Source organism: Mustelus asterias, unplaced genomic scaffold (assembly GCF_964213995.1).
Source record: "Mustelus asterias unplaced genomic scaffold, sMusAst1.hap1.1 HAP1_SCAFFOLD_1351, whole genome shotgun sequence".
NCBI classification, from domain to species: Eukaryota; Metazoa; Chordata; class Chondrichthyes; order Carcharhiniformes; family Triakidae; genus Mustelus; species Mustelus asterias.
The window spans coordinates 91,240-96,634 of record NW_027591296.1 but is presented as its reverse complement, the minus strand read 5'-3'; positions in this window follow the sequence as shown (position 1 = coordinate 96,634).

The following is a 5,395-nucleotide window of genomic DNA, read 5'->3' as shown; positions in this document are numbered from 1 at the left end:
CGCCGCAAACTCCCCCCCCCCCGCCGCAAACTCCCCCCCCCGCCGCAAACTCCCCCCCCCCGCCGCAAACTCCCCCCCCCCGCCGCAAACTCCCCCCCCCGCCGCAAACTCCCCCCCCCGCCGCAAACTCCCCCCCCGCCGCAAACTCCCCCCCCGCCGCAAACTCCCCCCCCGCCGCAAACTCCCCCCCCGCCGCAAACTCCCCCCCCGCCGCAAACTCCCCCCCCGCCGCAAACCTCCCCCCCCCGCCGCAAACTCCCCCCCGCCGCAAACTCCCCCCCCGCCGCAAACTCCCCCCCCCGCCGCAAACTCCCCCCCGCCGCAAACTCCCCCCCCGCCGCAAACTCCCCCCCCGCCGCAAACTCCCCCCCCGCCGCAAACTCCCCCCCCGCCGCAAACTCCCCCCCCCGCCCGCAAACTCCCCCCCCCGCCGCAAACTCCCCCCCCGCCGCAAACTCCCCCCCCGCCGCAAACTCCCCCCCCGCCGCAAACTCCCCGCGCAAACCCCCCGCCGCAAACTCCCCCCCCCGCCGCAAACTCCCCCCCCGCCGCAAACTCCCCCCCCGCCGCAAACTCCCCCCCCGCCGCAAACTCCCCCCCCCGCCGCAAACTCCCCCCCCGCCGCAAACTCCCCCCCCGCCGCAAACTCCCCCCCCGCCGCAAACTCCCCCCCCGCCGCAAACTCCCCCCCCGCCGCAAACTCCCCCCCCGCCGCAAACTCCCCCCCCCGCCGCAAACTCCCCCCCCGCCGCAAACTCCCCCCCGCCGCAAACTCCCCCCCCGCCGCAAACTCCCCCCCCGCCGCAAACTCCCCCCCCGCCGCAAACTCCCCCCCCGCCGCAAACTCCCCCCCCGCCGCAAACTCCCCCCCCGCCGCAAACTCCCCCCCCGCCGCAAACTCCCCCCCCGCCGCAAACTCCCCCCCCGCCGCAAACTCCCCCCCCCGCCGCAAACTCCCCCCCCGCCGCAAACTCCCCCCCCGCCGCAAACTCCCCCCCCGCCGCAAACTCCCCCCCGCCGCAAACTCCCCCCCCCGCCGCAAACTCCCCCCCCGCCGCAAACTCCCCCCCGCCGCAAACTCCCCCCCCGCCGCAAACTCCCCCCCCGCCGCAAACTCCCCCCCCGCCGCAAACTCCCCCCCGCCGCAAACTCCCCCCCCGCCGCAAACTCCCCCCCCGCCGCAAACTCCCCCCCCGCCGCAAACTCCCCCCCCGCCGCAAACTCCCCCCCCGCCGCAAACTCCCCCCCGCCGCAAACTCCCCCCCCGCCGCAAACTCCCCCCCCCGCCGCAAACTCCCCCCCCGCCGCAAACTCCCCCCCCGCCGCAAACTCCCCCCCCGCCGCAAACTCCCCCCCCCGCCGCAAACTCCCCCCCCGCCGCAAACTCCCCCCCGCCGCAAACTCCCCCCCCGCCGCAAACTCCCCCCCCGCCGCAAACTCCCCCCCCGCCGCAAACTCCCCCCCCGCCGCAAACTCCCCCCCCGCCGCAAACTCCCCCCCCGCCGCAAACTCCCCCCCGCCGCAAACTCCCCCCCCGCCGCAAACTCCCCCCCCGCCGCAAACTCCCCCCCCGCCGCAAACTCCCCCCCCCGCCGCAAACTCCCCCCCCGCCGCAAACTCCCCCCCCGCCGCAAACTCCCCCCCCGCCGCAAACTCCCCCCCCGCCGCAAACTCCCCCCCCCGCCGCAAACTCCCCCCCCGCCGCAAACTCCCCCCCCGCCCGCAAACTCCCCCCCCGCCGCAAACTCCCCCCCCGCCGCAAACTCCCCCCCCGCCGCAAACTCCCCCCCCGCCGCAAACTCCCCCCCCGCCGCAAACTCCCCCCCCGCCGCAAACTCCCCCCCCGCCGCAAACTCCCCCCCCCGCCGCAAACTCCCCCCCCGCCGCAAACTCCCCCCCCGCCGCAAACTCCCCCCCGCCGCAAACTCCCCCCCCGCCGCAAACTCCCCCCCCGCCGCAAACTCCCCCCCCCGCCGCAAACTCCCCCCCCGCCGCAAACTCCCCCCCCCGCCGCAAACTCCCCCCCCCCGCCGCAAACTCCCCCCCCCGCCGCAAACTCCCCCCCCGCCGCAAACTCCCCCCCCGCCGCAAACTCCCCCCCCGCCGCAAACTCCCCCCCCGCCGCAAACTCCCCCCCGCCGCAAACTCCCCCCCCGCCGCAAACTCCCCCCCCGCCGCAAACTCCCCCCCCCCCCGCAAACTCCCCCCCGCCGCAAACTCCCCCCCCGCCGCAAACTCCCCCCCCGCCGCAAACTCCCCCCCCCGCGCAAACTCCCCCCCCCGCCGCAAACTCCCCCCCGCCGCAAACTCCCCCCCGCCGCAAACTCCCCCCCCGCCGCAAACTCCCCCCCCGCCGCAAACTCCCCCCCCCCCGCCGCAAACTCCCCCCCCCGCCGCAAACTCCCCCCCCGCCGCAACTCCCCCCCCCGCCGCAAACTCCCCCCCCCGCCGCAAACTCCCCCCGCCGCAAACTCCCCCCCCGCCGCAAACTCCCCCCCCCGCCGCAAACTCCCCCCCCCGCCGCAAACTCCCCCCCCCCCCGCAAACTCCCCCCCCCCCCCGCAAACTCCCCCCCCCGCAAAACTCCCCCCCGCAAACTCCCCCCCCCCCCCCGCAAACTCCCCCCCTCCCCCCCGCAAACTCCCCCCTCCCCCCTGCAAACTCCCCCCCGCAAACTCCCCCCTCCCCCCCGCAAACTCCCCCCCTCCCCCCCGCAAACTCCCCCCCTCCCCCCCGCAAAACTCCCCCCCTCCCCCCCGCAAACTCCCCCCCTCCCCCCCGCAAACTCCCCCCCTCCCCCCCGCAAACTCCCCCCTCCCCCCCGCAAACTCCCCCCTCCCCCCCCGCAAACTCCCCCTCCCCCCCGCAAACTCCCCCCCTCCCCCCCGCAAACTCCCCCCCTCCCCCCCGCAAACTCCCCCCTCCCCCCAGCAAACTCCCCCCCTCCCCCCCGCAAACTCCCCCCCTCCCCCCCGCAAACTCCCCCCCTCCCCCCCGCAAACTCCCCCCCTCCCCCCCGCAAACTCCCCCCCTCCCCCCCGCAAACTCCCCCCCTCCCCCCCGCAAACTCCCCCCTCCCCCCCGCAAACTCCCCCCCTCCCCCCCGCAAACTCCCCCCTCCCCCCGCAAACTCCCCCCCTCCCCCCCGCAAACTCCCCCCCTCCCCCCCGCAAACTCCCCCCTCCCCCCGCAAACTCCCCCCCTCCCCCCCGCAAACTCCCCCCTCCCCCCCGCAAACTCCCCCCCTCCCCCCCCGCAAACTCCCCCCTCCCCCCCGCAAACTCCCCCCCTCCCCCCCGCAAACTCCCCCCCCTCCCCCCCGCAAACTCCCCCCCTCCCCCCCGCAAACTCCCCCCCTCCCCCCGCAAACTCCCCCCTCCCCCCCGCAAACTCCCCCCCTCCCCCCCGCAAGCTCCCCCCCTCCCCCCCGCAAACTCCCCCCCTCCCCCCCGCAAACTCCCCCCCTCCCCCCGCAAACTCCCCCCCTCCCCCCCGCAAACTCCCCCCCTCCCCCCGCAAACTCCCCCCCCTCCCCCCCGCAAACTCCCCCCCTCCCCCCCGCAAACTCCCCCCGCAAACTCCCCCCCTCCCCCCCGCAAACTCCCCCCCTCCCCCCCCGCAAACTCCCCCCCTCCCCCCCGCAAACTCCCCCCTCCCCCCGCAAACTCCCCCCCTCCCCCCCGCAAACTCCCCCCTCCCCCCCGCAAACTCCCCCCCTCCCCCCCGCAAACTCCCCCCCTCCCCCCCGCAAACTCCCCCCTCCCCCCCGCAAACTCCCCCCCTCCCCCCCGCAAACTCCCCCCCTCCCCCCCGCAAACTCCCCCCCTCCCCCCCGCAAACTCCCCCCCTCCCCCCCGCAAACTCCCCCCCTCCCCCCCGCAAACTCCCCCCCTCCCCCCCGCAAACTCCCCCCCTCCCCCCCGCAAACTCCCCCCTCCCCCCCGCAAACTCCCCCCCTCCCCCCCGCAAACTCCCCCCTCCCCCCCGCAAACTCCCCCCCTCCCCCCCGCAAACTCCCCCCCTCCCCCCCGCAAACTCCCCCCCTCCCCCCCGCAAACTCCCCCCCTCCCCCCCGCAAACTCCCCCCCTCCCCCCCGCAAACTCCCCCCCTCCCCCCCGCAAACTCCCCCCCTCCCCCCCGCAAACTCCCCCCCTCCCCCCCGCAAACTCCCCCCCTCCCCCCCGCAAACTCCCCCCCTCCCCCCCGCAAACTCCCCCCCTCCCCCCGCAAACTCCCCCCCTCCCCCCCGCAAACTCCCCCCCTCCCCCCCGCAAACTCCCCCCCTCCCCCCGCAAACTCCCCCCCTCCCCCCCGCAAACTCCCCCCCTCCCCCCCGCAAACTCCCCCCCTCCCCCCCGCAAACTCCCCCCCTCCCCCCCGCAAACTCCCCCCTCCCCCCGCAAACTCCCCCCTCCCCCCCGCAAACTCCCCCCCTCCCCCCCGCAAACTCCCCCCCTCCCCCCCGCAAACTCCCCCCCTCCCCCCCGCAAACTCCCCCCCTCCCCCCCGCAAACTCCCCCCCTCCCCCCCGCAAACTCCCCCCCTCCCCCCCGCAAACTCCCCCCCTCCCCCCCGCAAACTCCCCCCCTCCCCCCCGCAAACTCCCCCCCTCCCCCCCGCAAACTCCCCCCCCTCCCCCCCGCAAACTCCCCCCCTCCCCCCCGCAAACTCCCCCCCTCCCCCCCGCAAACTCCCCCCACTCCCCCCCCCCCGCAAACTCCCCCCACTCCCCCCCCCGCAAACTCCCCCCCCCCCCCCGCAAACTCCCCCCACTCCCCCCCCCGCAAACTCCCCCCCCTGCAAACTCCCCCCCCCCGCAAACTCTCCCCCACCCCCCCCCGCAAACTCCCCCCCCCCCCCCCCCTGAAAACTCCCCCCCCCCCCCCCCCCCCCCCCAACTCCCTTCCTCCCCCCGCCCGCCCCGCAAACTCCTCCCCCCCGCAACCCCCCCGGCAAACTCCCCCCCCCCCCCCCCCCCGGCCAACTCCACCCCTCCCCTGTCGCAAACTCCCGCTCGCCGATCCCCCCCCCCCCCCCCCCCCCCCCCCCCGCTCGCCAAACCGACCCCCCCTCACCAGATCTCTCTCCCCCCCCCCCCCCCCTCCTCACCATTACATTATTTGTAATGTATTGGGGCATTGTGATTTTCATACTTGTGTTTCAGAATTGTAATTCTGGTAATTTTTAAATTTAAGATAATCTGGGATATTTCTGTGCTCGTATTCGTGCAAAAGTTAGCATGAATGCAGGCAGGAAAGCATGCTTTATACTTGCACTTACCATTTTGTTACCAGTAAACCAAGGAAACGTATCTCTCAAATTCCTGTATGCTCACCTTGACTCAATGTTGTTATTGATGATTTAATAATTGGATCTAATTCTTCTATTGTGTAG